The sequence below is a fragment of the Toxorhynchites rutilus genome, chromosome 3 (assembly GCF_029784135.1).
Source record: "Toxorhynchites rutilus septentrionalis strain SRP chromosome 3, ASM2978413v1, whole genome shotgun sequence".
Lineage (NCBI taxonomy): Eukaryota > Metazoa > Arthropoda > Insecta > Diptera > Culicidae > Toxorhynchites > Toxorhynchites rutilus.
Window position 1 is genome coordinate 15,856,299 of NC_073746.1, and position 17,807 is coordinate 15,874,105.

Genomic DNA, 17,807 nt, shown 5'->3' on the forward strand with positions numbered 1-17,807 from the left:
CCATATAATTAGAAAACATTAAAATAAACTCTTTCGCATGGATGTATTCTTCAATTCCCAGGGAACTGGCAGATTATTTTTCAGCAACGATTAGATCTTTCCGGAATTTTCTCGATGCTGTATGGCATCCAAACGAAAATTCTCGTTTCAGTTTGGCCTGCAAAAAACTTTTCTAAACTCTAATCCATCAAATTTGGAGCCCTGAAAAGGGCCGATGATTATATGCTAAGCTAATATAGCACCCTCTCCTTGGATTCGATGGGCCAGCTGGATGTCCTTGGGCATGATGTGACGCGTTTTGCATGGATAGCACACAAATTGGTATCTTCGAATAAACCTCCTGCAGCGTCAGAACCGCGAAACTTTGGAAGCGCAAGTCGGTTTTGAAGTCCTGAGCAATTCCACGAACCAAATGCTGCAAAGGTAGCTTGCGGATCAGCAATTCGGTCGACTTCTGATAGCGACGAATTTCATGCGAAGTTCCCGGTCGATAGCGATGTGGCTTCTTCACGCTTCCTGCGGCTGATGCGCTTATCCGAGCTGCTTTCGTGGTGCCTTACCACCGAAGGACTAACGAGCTGTCTGCTTAGTCCCAATGAAACGAGTCCTCACGGTGCGAGAGTAGAGTAAGAAATGAACGAAAGCAAGGGAAGTGTCATTTTATAAAACATAAAAGAATCGAATGTAAACCCCACCCTCTTTATTGTATAAGCTTACTGTATACTCACGAATATAATAAGGGTGGGATTTAGATTCTATACTTTTATGGTTTATAAAATGACGCTTGCTTTGCTTTCGTTCATTTCTTACTCTACTCTCGCACCGTGAGGACTCGAGCTCGTTAGTCTTTCGCAGACAGCTCGTTAGTCATTCGGTGGTAAAGCACACGAAGTCAGCTCGGATAAGCGCACCAGTAGCAGGATAGGTGGAGAAGTCACATCGCTATCGACCGGAAACTTCGCATGAAATTCGTCGCTATCAGATATCGACCGAATTGCTGATCCGCAAGCTACCTTTGCAGCATTTGGTTCGTGGAATTGCTCAGGACTTCAAAACCGACTTGCGCTTCCAAAGTTCCGCGGTTATGACGCTGCAGGAGGCTTATTCGAAGATACCAATTTGTGTGCTATCCATGCAAAACGCGTCACATCATGCCCAAGGACATCCAGCTGGCCCATCGTATCCGAGGAGAGCGTGCTATATTAGCTTAGCATATAATCAACGGCCCTTTTCAGGGCTCCAAATTTGATGGATTAGAGTACAGAAAAGTTTTTTACAGGCCGAACTGAAAGGAGCATTTAGCGAAAATCGTGGTTTCGATAATAATTCGTTACCGATAGGTGCCATGGATATGGATTTCCTTATGAAGAATATGAAATACATGACATGATGTAGTGAATATATCCGAAGAAATCACTTTGGTGAAACTGCATTATAAAATTATTTGTGTACGAATGCCGCAATCGATAGTCGACTCTAATTTGCGCTGGGTAATTTCCTCGGAGGACTCGATTCCTCCTTTGAGCATTAATAATCTCTTTCTGGCAAAACGATGTGGTATGAATCACATTATTTGAATGATAGAATGAAGAAGTTTTCTGCCAATTTCCTTCAACCTCCAAACGTATCTTTCTCCCGTTTGTCGTTTTCGCGTTCGCTAATCCTCTCTCACAACACCCATTTCTAGTTTGAGAAATTGTTGAGTAAACATTGTTTGCCAGTGCGCGTAGAGCGGGAATTCCTAAAGATTCATTGCACCTCTAATAAATTGCCGAAAGACGTGGTCTTACGTTGATCGCACTTGATTGAAAAAATCCAAAACGAAATGTATTTGGTCGAAGCATTATATGAGTAGAAAGCAAATAATCGCTCGAAAATGACTTGATTTTCGCGATGTGAAACATTTTCCGTTTTTCATGTTATGCATCCAATATTGGATACGAAAATTTCCACTGATGGGGAAAAAAATATTCAGAAGCTTTCCTGTTAATTGCGATTGATTGAAAAATAACAAAACCAAATGTATTTGGTTGCAGTGTTATATGGATAGAAAACGTTAAAATAAACTATTTCGCATGAATGTATTTTTCAATTCCCAGGGGAACTGGCAGATTATTTTTCAGCAACGATGATAGCAACGAGAATTCCGCGCGTGTATGTGTGTGTGTGTGTGTGTGTGTGTGTGTGGCGGCTGCTCCGATGTTTCAAGCGGAACCGTGGCATCACTCTCCTCCTGATGGATTCCCTTTTGGCCTTAGGTGCACAAACAGGCTCTTGGTGACACCGTTCATCAGCGCATTCATGATAAACGAAATTAGCTTCACCCCAACAGCGACAACATGCTCCAATCGCTGTTCAATCATAACTGAGTGGGTTTACGAGCGGCGCTCGCTTATATACCGATGTTTGATTTCAATAGCCTGTTTTGAAAGCAATTTTAAGACTATTGAAACAAGTTTTTGGATGAAAAAGTAACAAGTATATGACGCGTAGACATTTTATCTTTCAAATGAAGTGTTTATCATACCATTTCGTTCAGTTGTTTAAGAGCTATTAACGCTCAAAATCTCGGTCTCCAGCGTAACGCTTTCGTTCTCGAAACTTTGGTTTTACACCCCGGTATAGAAATGAAAGACGTAGTCCTACGTCAAAAATCTTTATTCTCGAATAAAAAACGATACAAAGTCGACAACTGAACCGCTTAGGAACCAACAAGCTCGATAGTTGCAGCGCGATCGTTACTTATGTGCCACCCTGTATAAAGCAATAAGTCATTCAATGAAGCTATTGTACCTTCATTTTAGATACAGATTTCGTAATATGATGTTACCCAGATCACTAAGCTAAATATGTTTACTATTCTTATCTGGTTTAAACGTTCAGTTTGTGCCTCAATATCGATTTGATATAGGGTTAAAAACCACACTCGTCTCGTAGAAGCAATCAGAAAAAAACATTCTTCAATGCCTGTAAGGTGAATTTTGAGATATGTCTCATACATGACTTACAAACCTGACCCGAACCTTATGCACAGAACAAGACATAAACCGATGTCCAAATATCAATTTCAAATCTGATCAGAAAGATCCAAATCTAACACATTGAAATGTGTTTTTCAACAGTTTCTTGAAAAAATGAGTATTCAAACCACTACATTTGGCAGGGTCTCAGTCATATATCCACGAATGGAAACTTTTGCGCTTTGAGGTGACCATAGATCTGATTGGAACCGTTAGGTTATTTCTGAAGGATCCTAAATAGTTTAAATATTTTATATAGCAAACAAAGGGAAGTATTTTAGAATATTGTTGATATATACGATGGTGGTCCGATAAGTGCTGCCCCATCCACCGTATTCTCCAGATTTGGCCCCGTGCGATTTTTTTTTGTTTCCAAACTTGAAGTCACTCACCGGGCAGAAATTTGCGTCGAATGAGTAGGTCATCGTCGCCACGGAGGTCTTCTTTGCAGACCTCGAGGAAGCGTATTTTTTTCAGATGGATTAAAGAAGTTGGATCATCGCTGGGTCAAGTGTATCGAGCTAAAAGGAGACTATGTTGAGACAAGGTTGCCACTAATATTATTCAAAATACTGGAAGATTGCTCTTAAAAAACTGGAAGAAAACTAGATCCTGTAAAACCGTTTTATTCTAAGAAGATCGGCCTCCATTTATTTAAAACTAGCTGACCCGGCGAACTTCGTCTCGCCCAAAATTATTGTTTTGATTTGAATAATTTAGATCTAATTTCTAAACTTTTTCTCATCATAACATTGTTCTATGGGCCCCGTGAAAAGAAACGTAATTTGTTATAGCCATTATACCTTTCATCATAATGTTCCCCAGCCTGTTTATATTCTTCGTTTTATTGAGGTTATATTCAGGAAGTGCTCTTTTCATAGTTTCAACAGAAATAGTGGGGGTGTGAAAGGGATAATGTTTATGGATTATGAATTTATTATATATTAAATGGTAAAACTGAAGCACTCATAAAAAAAAACTGAATAAAATTGGATAATATTTCAAAAAACTGAAAAGTTTTTGAATTTGAATTGGATCGAGCCAAAAAAAAACTGGAAGAATCCAGTTTAAACTGGAACATTGGCAACGCTGATTGTAATAGTTTATGTAGTTGTTGTACTTGTTGTCTAATTTCTGCCTGTCTTTAAATCCTGAAGACATCATCGATGGTCAATTTTTGGGGAATAAATTCAGAAGGAATACCCTTAATAACGCCCTTGTAATTTCGGTTCGTAATAGATGTCGAAGAAATCGAATAGGTTTCTTCAGTTATGTCGTGTCTTATAAAATGATACGCCAAATTATTATCGATTGCAGAACCGCCATCCAGAATCTTCGAAAAAAGGTAAAATCAACCTCATCATGAAAAGTACTTTTTAAGAATCTGAAATGCAAATGAGTCAAAGCTTATCATTTTCCTGCCGGACGCTGCGAAGATCTCGATCACCCAATCCAGATGTCATCAACAAAAAAAAAATCTGGACGATGACATGTAATAGATGAACAAGCTTCATAAAATTGTTTCGATATTTTACTAATCCTTGTACTATTGCTACTAATGCGGAGAAGTTGGATTTTTTTTTGAGAAATTGTGAAGCCTTTATTATTTTTGATAGCGGATTAGAATTTTGAAGCAATGAAAAGTGAGGTTCTTCTGCATAAACCAAAATATGGACATTGTCGAGACATTTTCGAGAAGGGATTGCATACAAAACAAGTGAGTCATAACTGTTTATTGAGAAATAGCATTCTCCTGAATTCTATTCCTGGAATCAAAGTTGTCGATAACACGGAATATTTTGTCGCTTCAGCTTTGCTTTGTACTTAACGACTGATGTGACCTTTTATTTTCCATTTCTCTTCAGATTTGAAAGTTTGTACGAGCCCACCATGGTCGCATGTTTTTTACAGATCCCGAGAAACCATGCATGCCGCTTTTTAGGTAGGAATCAAGAAGCTACAAGTTCAAATTTAGGGTCGGTACTCCTGTTAGAACGAAAGGTAAATCCATGATTTTCCAGTGGACCACGAAATTCCGTTAGAATGAAAGAAAGTTTTATGGAATCATTTTCTCAAGAAACAACCTATGCAGCTCAATAGATCAGTAGATGTCAAGAAAAATTTGCTTTTTATCAGGTTTCAGGATGAGACTTTTTCCCCCACGCATCATTAATTCCTCCCTGGTCGAGGGAGTTGTTGTTTGCTTTCTTTTTAATTTTGGCAACTATATTACCAATATTTTCAATAAAATAAATGGTATATTTGATGAAAAATTCAAATTTATTTTTTTTCTAAAACGCTGTAAGAAAAGTATTTTTTTCGCTACGCTAGGAATAGATATTGTAAATCGTGTAAAATAATCGGTATCACTGCACTAGAAATATTGTTTTGATTGTTGCATAAGCAAAGGCGCAATGAAGTGAATTTACAACGCAGTGTTTTTGGGGTTAACTCAATTTCCTGGAAAAAAGGTGATGAAGATGGTCGAATTTCGAGCGACATAGCATGCGTTGCCATAACTATTTTGCAAATAGTGACGTCAGTCGTTGTGTTTATCTTTGATTGCCCACCGCATCCTTGTGAAAATGCTATTTTCAGGAAGCAATTTATCAATTAAAAACGTACATTTTTGTAGTGCTCCCGCTGAATATGAGGCTAATGTGATAGCGTGGAGTGAATATTTGTGAAATCACGTCGAAAAAGACGGATCAAAGTGATATTTCCATGTGCCATTTTCACTCCTCCACGATCATAGAAACGAACGAAGTTTCATTATCTTACCGTTATGAAGTTGATGTTTCGGCTCTCAGTGTCGGTGTGTATGTTGTGAGATAATAATCGCCAATTAATCAAAATTTCACCGAAAATGTTACTGCTTTTGAGAATTAAGCATATGACTGCTTTCTGGACCTTTTTACTACATGAATAATCGAAATAAGCCACGATATAATTGTCATCTGTTGAAAAACAACCAGTTGAATGATTTCATGAGAATTTTTGCTCAAATTATCATGCAACCGTGAGTACTTTCAACATTGTTTTGTTTCTTCCATATACATTCCATATTGAATGCAAATAATTACGACACGATATTTTGCTTGCCAATACAGATACACTTCGCCTACTGCTCCACCTCTATATGTACCTCATTGGGGTTAACCCTTTATAAGGCCGTGGAAACTTCTTCTTCTTCTTCTTTGTTTTTAAGTGGCTTTAAACTTTGCAGTTTTTTCGCCTCTAAAACCCGTGGAAACTAGAAAACGAGTCGACTCCAACTTCAGAGAACATAATCCTCATATGAGAAATATTATTTTTGAAATAACACATACTTACCTTTGAAAATTTTTTAATTAAAAATTTAAAAAAATTGTACAATGTAGTTGCCGGTTTTTATCCCTTTTAAAAGGTCATGGTAACTATATTATATATAATTTTTTTCGCCTCACTTATCATACTGTATAATATCATGCAGTTTTTTCAATGCAATAAATGGTGTATTTGATGAAAAATTCAAATTTTAAATTTTTTCTTTGAAACTCTATATAAAAAGTAGAAGGGTCTGAGCCTAGGTGCACGGACGGAAGTTTGATGTAGGATTGTTCAGAACAGCTTTTTTGGAATTCGTTTGATTGTTCAGAAATTTGTTAGTAGTTAAAAACTCCTAACTCCAAATAGTAAATAGTAGCCGTTTGTTATATGTACTCATAACCGTCAAACAATTTGTAGCGAACAAAAAAGAAAGTAAACTTCTGGCAGGAAGTTCAACTGTCTAACTGAAAATGATTAATGAATATCAGTGTGACACATAATAGTGTGGAATGGTAGATGGAGTATATGTGGATAGTAAACAAAAAAAAGTCACAAGAGGGTTGTGTCCGAGACACGACCGCATAGTTGACGTAGGATTCCGTTAGACTATCTGTTGATTTTGGATATGCTTGAAGAATTACATCGTTAAACTCATTGATAATGATTTGGTGGCCCTGAAAAGGACCGTTTTGTTTGGTTGTTGGGTATTGTATGTTAACTCCACCAGTGTTTACTGAGTGATGATGACAGAAGGATGGTAAACAGCCGTTGGATGGTGCGTATCAGATAAAAGAAACCGAAGTGGAACGAGATGCCTCCTGTAATATGTATGGATGAAATAACGAAAAAAAACTGACCAATGTGCAGTGACCCTCTCCCACGAATAGAACATCTCAGATAATTTCATTATGAATAAGTATTTACAATAAGAAAGATTCCTACTGAAGATAGGGGAGAATCCAACCAAGGATTTTCCAACAGGAACGATGGAATTTTCCATACTGTGCAAGTTGAAAATTCCCTACACATAGCAGGTAGCCAGTAAGTTAGTTCTAACGTTTTTAGAGTTCTGTACATCTTCACAGAGGGATCGAGGATTAGAGAGAAAAAATAAATCAGTTGATAGTTGAACATCGAGAAGAACAGTTGTTTCTCTCGATAGAACAAAAAAGAAAAGTGCCCCAGACCGCTCGGGCGTTACATTTGGTGACAGCGGTGGGATGCTGTCCAAGTGGGGACAGCAGCCCACCCATTAAGTGATTATTTGGATGCTAGCGCGAGTGCGTTATCGACAACCAATTTCAGTGTGCGCGGCGCATTTTATTCTTCGAATCAAGAAGGATCTTTTGTTTTTGTGACGGAACAATTTCAATCGAAAGTGTGAGAAGAAAATTCGAATCGAGAATTGAATCAAAAATATAATCAATGAAAAAAAAAGTATCAGAAACATTGTGGAACAAAAGTTAAAAAATTAAGTAGTGATCGTAATTGACAGCAGATCAAGTGACATTGGATCTTCCAAAGTGTATGGAAGCAAAACCAGAAAACAAAAATCTGAATCGAAGTGGTTATCCCACCAAGTGAAAAAACGTTTGAATAGAAACTATCAAAACAGATTGGATTAAACGAAACGGTACAAAAATATTACAACAGTGCCTAATCTCAACAGCCAGAATGAAGACGAAACATGTGACGGAAGGCAATGCTGTGGAAGAGACGGTTCCTCTCAACGCAAAACTGTTGATCAAGTGCAATAACTTAAAATGGAAGCAGTTTGATGGCAGTGATGTATTCAAAAAAGGGAAGCACCGTAATATCGGGATATGTCAGTGGCGGTGACTAAAGACCGGCAGGATTGGCTGCGTTATCATGAAGCCAGTATTATGAGAAGGGGAATTTCTAGCAGGATTCTGGTTGGAGGAAATCGTTAATAAAGCTAAGTGGCACCTAACGGTTAAGATAGTTTTATAAAATTTTATATTTTTTATTTTATTATATTTTTTAAATATTTTTTTAAAATAATTTTATTAAAAAATATATATAAAAAATGATAAAAGTATACTATTAAAAAAATACGAGAAATCGCTGATGCATTTGAAACGATGCATTCAGCAGATGCGAGGAAAAAAACTAGGGTTATTCAATTCTGTAAGAACTGTTTATTCTGTTTTGAAAACACAATCATATCTCCCATACTTCAATTGTATGAACAGGGAAAGATGGGGAAATGTACTTATCGATAATTTAAACAGGTTTGGTTTCAAATTTCACAAACACACTTTAAAGTGGGATTTTTAGAAAAAGTGATAGATTCAGCCATATATGTCTACAGCCAATTTAACAAGAATGTGTCCATCAATCGCAATCATAGCTTTTGAATGGATCGAAGGGCTGGAAAACCGGGAATTCTTTCCTGTAAGGGCATGCATGTATTGAACTTACTTGAAAGTTCAGAAGTAACTGAAAATGTGGGATACAATTACATGATCAAATATATAAACGAGATAAAAATATATAAATGCGAAGAAAATTAATAAATGCGAGAAAAATTAATGGAAGAGCAATACACACTCTTCTAATATATAAAAGAATAAATGAAAGAATAAACAAGGGGATATTAATAATTATGCGGATATGCGAGGAAATATTTTCAATGTAGCTTGAAGGCTCTACAATGTTGATCGATAAGACTGTTTGGGAAATTTTATGGAGATATGATAATTTTATTTTTCATTTGGAATTGCGTAATTTCAGAATTGAGGGAGTTGAGATAAATAAATACAGATATCATAGCAAATGAAGAACACACAAAAATTGAAATAATATACAATCAGTTATATATAAAAATAACCTCACAGACCAATTTTAGAGGAAACTCTTCTAGTTTCCCCTAAAACTCATTGAGTAGGGGGAGATGCAGTGACCCTCTCCCACGAATAGAACATCTCAGATATTTTCATTATGAATAAGTATTTACAATAAGAAAGATTCCTACTGAAGATAGGGGAGAATCCAACCAAAGATTTTCCAACAGGAACGATGGAATTTTCCATACTGTGCAAGTTGAAAATTCCCTACACATAGCAGGTAGCCAGTAAGTTAGTTCTAACGTTTTTAGAGTTCTGTACATCTTCACAGAGGGATCGAGGATTAGAGAGAAAAAATAAATCAGTTGATAGTTGAACATCGAGAAGAACAGTTGTTTCTCTCGATAGAACAAAAAAGAAAAGTGCCCCAGACCGCTCGGGCGTTACAAATTTTGAAATGGAAAAGGTATTTTTTAATAATTTTTACTTTCTGAGTGTTTACTCAACCCAATGCGAATTTTTATTGGACTAACAACACCTAATACTATATGTAGAGGATATGGGAAATCACTTTTTCTAATATTTCTTCACTTTTCCAATTTTTCTCGCCGTATAAACTTCCCTTGGGTGAAAATAAACACAACAAAACAGACAGCTTAAACCAAACGACCCGTTCTCGAGTGGTAACACACTCTGGTTTTTAATTTTAGGAAAATAAAATAATTCGTTTCATATATCAAGTCATTTTCAACACAACTGCTACCATATACAATTTTACACCTACATTTGTGCTAAATTTTTCACAATAAACGATCGGTCATTGATATGAAATTTCACGAAGCAACCCTCGACTTGCATATATTTGCAATGTCGATTTCCCCCAGGCAGCTTGGTTCTGATGTCTCTGTTAGTGAACAAATTTCGGTAGGAACAAAAGTTCCCCCTACTTTTATGTATTTGCAATGTCGATTTTCCCCAGGCAGCTTGATTTTGATGTCTCTGTTAGGGACCCGCCGCATTTGTCGTCAATTTCGACCAATCAAAAATGGGTATTCCCGTTAGGATAGGGGATGAGATTTTTCAATTGTTCGATGATTAGTTTCATGATATATATTATTTTCTTCAACATAAAAATTTGTTATGAAGTGCCGAAATCGATTTACGCAAAAATTTCATCAATCCATCATTAAATGACTGAGCAATAAGCGTTAGAATTTGGACAATTTTCATGATGTAATCGATTTTCGATTTTTAATTTGTACCCCAATATGTTCCCGAAAGACGTAATCCTACGTCAAAAATATATCGTCATTGATTACATTGAATATGAAGTTCAATTTGAAAATACTTACAATTTCGTGGTATTTGAGGTAAAATGCACATGAAACCATGAATTTGCTTTATTTTTAATGGATAGTTATGGTATTGTGATTTCCTTCCATTGTCTTATTCTTATTATTAATCTTATTCTAAGGCATCAGGTAGTAGCTTTTTCGGTGAAATGATGTTCGTTTGCAGACTATCACATACAAGTCGTATTGGTTCTACTGCTCTATCTATCATTGAAGGAATTGAGTCATTGAGAATTATGAATATGAGTCATAAAAATTATTTATGTTTGATCTCGTTTCATTTTTGTGATGCGATGCGTAAAGCCGATCTCAATAAGTCCTGATATGATAATCGCTGCCAACCTCCTATCATTTTTCGCTGTACAATTGCCCATGTTGCCGCAGTCCGGAAGACACTCGCTTAAGATGTTCGTCAAAGCAGTTATGTTTCAATAAAACTAGAAGGGTCTGAGCCAACGGGCACGGACGGAAGTTTGACGTAGGACTTTGATTGTTCAGAACACTAGGTTATTTAAATGTAATTCTTTTCGTTGTTCAGAAATCTGTTAGTTTAACTCTTTTGAAACTCTAAATAGTAGCCCTGGAAAGGGCCGTTTTTTGTATGTACTCAAATCCTCCAATCGGTTTGTAATGAACAACGAAAGACAATAAGCTTCTAGCAGGAAGTTCAACCGTCTAACTGAAAATGATGAATGAATATCAGTGGGAAACATAACAGAATGGAATGGCAGATGGAGTATATGTGAAACGGTAAACAAAAAAATATATCGTCATTGATTACATTGAATATGAAATTTGTGGGGAAGAAACGAAAAAACAAGTTGGAAATACTCACGGTTTCGTAATATTTTGAGGTAAAATGCACATGAAATCATGAAGTTGCTTTATTTTTAATGGATAGCTATGGTATTGTGATTTCTTTCCATTGTCTTATTCTTATTATTAGGCATCAGGAACAGTAGCTTTTTCGGTGCAATAATGTTCGTTTGCAGACTATCACAATCAAGTTGTATTGGTTCTACTGCTCAATGTATCATAGAAGGAATTGAGTCATTGGGAACATCAGTATTTCAATTCGTTTCATTTTTGTGTTGCGATGTAACGCCGATCTCAATGCCTCCTTCTAATTATAGAACGATCACTGTATGGATGACACATTCATCTTGCATGAAGTTTGAGTGATGCATGAAATCTTGCATCTGATTACTTTAACAGCTTGCAAATTTGTTTGATAGAACGAACTAATGCAAACAATTTTGTGTTGCATACAACATTCATAAGAACGAAGTTAAATGAAAGAAGTCGTAATACATGATTTATCTTCGCATCTGCTCTCAAAACATACCTCTTTTATTTGTTGAATTGCTCACTTGTTTTATTATTTCCACTGTTGATGTCTCAGGCTAAAAAAATGCTGGATAAATTTATCGTCTAATGGTATATATTATAACATTTATCGTAGGAAGGATTCTGCGTAATATGCATTTGAAATCTCTCAATAAACGTTTCATTATTCGTAGAGTGACCCCCCCCCCCTATATAGAAATCAAAGTCGTAGTCGTAGTCCTACGTCAAAAATTTAATTTGAATTTTTCATCTAATATACCATATATTTTATTAAAAAAAATGCAGGATCTTACACAGTAGATCCTAAATAGCGAAAAACTTGTTGCATTTTCAACGAATTTAAACATAATTTTCTGCCGTCGCTCTAAATTTTTTTTACATAAAAATGACTCCTAAATGAATATCGCACATATTAATGCAGCTCAGCAAAAATTGGAGTATTTCCAGATACCTTTAGATGTTTTTGATTAGGTAAAATATTGAAATAATATTTCAAAGTGCATCGAAAAAAAATATTTTTCGTTGGTGGCAATATAGTTGCCACTACCCGTAAAAGGGTTAATACATGATTTGGAATCCGAAAAGCGGCTACTTGAGCGGAATGATTTTCTTCCAAGCCTTATAGTTTCTACTGAATCATTGTTTCATTCATTGAATTAACTCCGGACGCGAGTGTAGGTCTGATAAGCAATCTGTTGTCCATCTTGAACGTGACGATCGGTATCGATCTAAAAGTTATGGATTCACCTTCTACAGATCGGGCGGATCACAAGAAATTCGAGTTCGTCGATTTTTGAGTTAACGTTGAGTTAACGTTCGGAACGTTCGGATCAGCAGTTTATGAGCAGGACGAGAATGACAATAATGAATAGAATACATTGAATACATGTTTATGATTCGTAAGTAATAAGATCGGGTGCCATACAAGTTGGAAATATAGAATCTTCACGATAATTTCAATACCCATAAATATTGAAAGTTCTTAGATTCCGTGAACGGAAGTTCTTGTAGTCATAATCAGAGAGAATTGTTCGGTGTAGATTATTATAAGCTGTTGAAGTCGACTGAAATTGTCATAGATGCAATCCATGTATTTCGATCAATAATTGAAAAACAAAAGACAAAATACAATGATTTTGTAGCGTAGCAAAGATGAACCTAATAACGTGGAAGCGGTTGGGATATGCATTCGGCCTGAAAGTATATCTTTTCAAATATGTTTAAGATTCCTAGAATTTATATTATTCGCTAATTTGGCACGACTGTTTTCTATTCTAACGCCGAGTTTCAGCGCTTCAGTTTGTTCATAATGCTCAATTTATTCATTTCATTTCAAGTATATTAGGCTGTCAAAAAAGTCCTGCGGTATTTTTTTTGAATTTTCATTTGTTCATAAAATTAGTTACAATCTTCTGTTTTATGTCAAATATGCGTCGTTTTGTTCGATGACTTGTTCCCTACGAGATGCCAACTTCATAATACCCCTGTTATAGAAGCTCGCTTCCTTATTAGCAAAAAACTCGGATAGCCAATTTTCACAGGCCTCTTTTGTGGCTAACTTCTGACTACCTAGCTCGTTCGCCATGGACAAAAACAGGTGGTAGTCACTTGGTGCAAGGTCCGGACTATACGGCGGATGCAAAAGAACCTCCCATCCGAGCTCCCGGAGCTTCTGGCGCGTCACCAAAGAAGTGTGTGGCCTGGCGTTGTCCTGATGGAAGACAATGCAGCCTCTGTTTATCAAAGATGGCCTCTTCTTCATGAGTGCTACCTTCAAGCGGTCCAGTTGTTGGCAGTACAGGTTCGAATTGAGCGTTTGGCCATAGGGAAGCAGCTCTTAATAGATTATTCCTTGACAATCCCACCAAACACACAGCAGAACCTTCCTGGCCGTTAATGAGGGCTTGGCCACCGTCTGAGCCGCTTCAGCGGGCTTCGACCACGACCGTTTGCGCTTCACGTTGTCGTAAGTGACGAACTTTTCATCGCCAGTCACCATCCGCTTCAGAAACGGGTCGATTTTGTTGCGATTCAGCAGCGATTCACATGCGTCGATACGGTCAAAGATGTTTTTTTTGCGTGAACGTGTGCTGCACCCTACATCGAGCTTCTTTGTGAATCCAACCTTCTTCAAATGGTTAATAACGGTTTGATGACTTATCCCCAGCTCTTGGCCGACGCTACGGCTGCTACTATACCGGTCTTTCTCGGCTAATTCAGCGATTTTGTCGCAATTTTCGACGACAGGCCTTCCGGAGCGTGGCGCATCTTTGACGACCTCTACACCAGAACGAAAACGTTGAAACCATCGTTGTGCGGTGGAAATGGAAACTGTATCGGGTCCATAAACTGCACAAATTTTATTGGCAGCTTGAGATGCATTTTTGCCTTTGTCATAGTAGTACTGTAAAATATGTCGGATTTTCTCTTTATTTTGCTCCATATTTGCGACACTATAACTCACGAACGACTTAACCAAACAAAACACTGTCAAGGACTATATTATAGCGCGCAAAAATAGCTTTCCAACAAGCTATAGTATGACTCGATACAATGAATACAACTAGAACTACGCGCTTACAACGACACCTCGCGGAAATACCACAGGTCTTTTTTGACAGCCTAATATTTCGTAATTTGTACAGTGGACAGAAATGTCGAACATACAACTTACTTCAAAATTCGTATTGTAGAGGGAATTTCGTGTAGCAACTAGTTAAAAATGTTACGTAAGACTCATGTGAATCAAATTTATCCACGTCTATCAACGTCTTCAACTGGAGTTGAAACCAATAAAAGGGAGGCTGAATACTGCCATTTAGATTTGAGAAATATAACCAAATGGTTTTTCACGAATCAATTCGCACAATTTATGGTAATGCACGTTGCTACTCGATTAGTTTCACATTTGAAAACAAACTGCAAGACCGAAATACTTTGAAAGCGAGGCGGAGCTTTGGGTTCGGTGAGGCCAGAGACCAGAGACCATGCGGGTTTCTCTGTCGATATGAATCTCTACTATAATCATCTGTTGGCATCCATTGCTGCACCCAAAGTTAATTTTTAGCACATTTTCTGGCATCCCGATTTATTACATTAAATGCGCTGAAAGATAACATAAAATGTGTTTCCTCTAGATATAGGGCCCTTGCCCTGTGGACTGGTTCCTCCCTCGCAATCACTCGGATGGTAAATTAATTTTGCAAAACACTTTGTTCACTTCAAAACGCCTAACTACATAACTTTATTTTTATTTTTAGAATACAACTACAATTCACTACTTTATTTACAATAATTTTACAATATTTCGGAAATATGGTTTTGGGTATTAAAATCGGTTTATCCTCCTAGGATTCCAAATGAATAATGCTGGGGTCTTCTTTTTGGGTAATTGGTGACTCTTATAAAACCTTTTTCTTTTATTCTCTTTTGAAATTCTATCCTCTATAGTCACAATACTTCCTTTTTGTTTATTGTTTTCTCTTCTCTATCCCTTTTCCTTTCTAGCTTCGATTCATTCCTTTGGTATTGGTTAGTGAAGTTTGAAGACGAAACGATTTTACCTATGCAGCAAAATAGTTTATGTCGGGGGGTTCACCGAATTTATAATTAATTGTTGTATCCAACATCCTCGCCCGCGCAGAAATAACATATTTCTGAAAAAAATGAAATGAAAAAACAATCTCTCGCACACATGATTGGCTACATTTCTCTCTAAGTTTCTTTAGGTTGACTAGCTGGAGGCAACAAGCAAATTTTTTCCACAGGTCTTTTCAGATATCCGGAAATAGTCTTCAAAGTCACTACTCTGACAACTCCGTCCATACCAGGATGTATTTGCACAATCCGCCCCATTTTCCATCGGGTTGGTGGTAAATTTTCATCCCGTATTATCACCAGTTGGCCTACCACAATTGGTATTGGTGGTTGCCATCGCTTTATACGCTTCTGCAGCTGTGAGAGATATTCCGTTTGCCACCTTTTCCAGAAACACTGCAACATTTTCTGTGTAACTTGCCATTGCTTCAATCTATTTATAGGTATCTCGCTGACGTCCCCTTCAGGAAGTTGTTGTAAGCTGCTTCCTATTAAAAAATGACCCGGGGTGAGAGGTTCGAGTTCATTTGGATCTTCAGACATGGGAATCAAAGGTCTTGAATTTTAACAACCTTCCACCTGGACCAGCAACGTACTCATGTCCTCGAAAGACAATATTGTGTCTCCTACAACCTTCAACAGATGTGTTTTTGCTGACTTCACCGCTGCCTCCCACAAACCTCCAAAATGTGGTGCGCTAGGTGGGTTGAAGTGCCACTGGATACCTTCAGTCGAGCATTCTTTGGTTATCCTCTCTCTGAATTCTCCATTTTTCAGAAAACTCACTAATTCTTTCAATTGGTTACGGGCTCCTACGAAATTAGTGCCATTATCCGAAAAAATATCCGAACATTTTCCTCGTCTTCCAATGAATCTCCGCAAGGCTTGGATAAATCGTTCAGTGGAAAGGTCGGTTACCATTTCGAGGTGCACCGCCTTTGTACACATGCAGACGAAAACGGCTACATAAGCCTTGGAAGCAGGTCGACGTGGTGCATGGCGTATTAATATTGGACCAAAATAGTCAACACCAGACCTTAAGAAAGGTCTTCCTACGGTAACACGTTCTGTTGGTAAATCTGCCATAAACTGTGTAATTGGATTTGGGTTCATTCGAGCACAACGATTACAATTACGGTAAACAACACGGGCTAGATTGCGCCCTCCTAATGGCCAATATCGTTGTCTCACTGTTGCCAGAAGCAACTGAGGTCCTGCGTGAAGTAATTTGTTGTGATAGTGCTCAAGAATCATCCTAGTTAGAGGATGCCGTGCTGGAAGAACGATCGGATGTTTCTTGCTAACTGTCTCTGACGAATATTGCAATCTACCGCCTACTCGAATCAAATCATCTGTCCCAATGCTTGGATTGAACCAACGAATTTTTGAGCTCCTTGCTACTGGTTCACCTTTGGATAATATCAACCATTCCTTTTCGAATTCTTCTTTCTGCACGCATCGAATTATGGAGAACTCTGCTTCCACTAACTCCGAAGTTGTGAGAAAATCTCGGGAAATTCGGCTTTTTCTCGGCTGTTTCAAAATTTTCATAAGGCGAAGCCAGTAGGCGGTACGTCTAACCAGATTACTGAATGTCGAAAACTTACTGAGGTACCATAATGTAAACCTCTCTTGCTGCATTGTCACGCAATTAGCAGCTGATCGAAGAAATTCCCCTTCTGCTTCTTTTGTAGTTAATGGTGTTGGATGATTTGGCCAGTACTCTTGTGTTTTCTCCAACCATGATGGTCCTCTCCACCAAAGATTGTTGTTGACAATATTCTCGGGGAGCACACCCCGGGATATGAGGTCAGCTGGATTTTGACATCCTGGAACATGGTTCCAGGGATGGTTCTCAGTGGTCAGCTGGATTTTCGCTACCCGATTTGCGACAAATGTCGTCCAGGTTGAAGGAGTTGCCTTTATCCACTGCAATACACACGTAGAATCTGTCCAATAGTATACAGCTGGGTTAAGTTTGATGGCCGCTAGAATTTGTGCTGACAGCTGCGTTGCTAGCAATGCTCCACATAATTCCAGTCTTGGGATGGATTGGGTTTTTATGGGTGCTACCTTCGATTTTGATGACAACAATATTATTTGAGTTGCTCCTACTAAATTGCAGCTCTTTAAATATGCACAGGCGCCGTATGCTTTCTCCGAAGCATCTGAGAACACATGGAGTTCAATAACGTTCGGATTGGGTATCAAAACACAACGTTTGATCGATATAGTGTTTAGAATTGGAAGTTGTCTGTGGAATTCATGCCATTCCTTGCTTATGCTTGATGGAATTACGTTATCCCAATCCAATTTTCTACCCTTTTCATCTTTCAATTTCCACAGGCGCTGCATGAACATCTTCCCTACTGTGA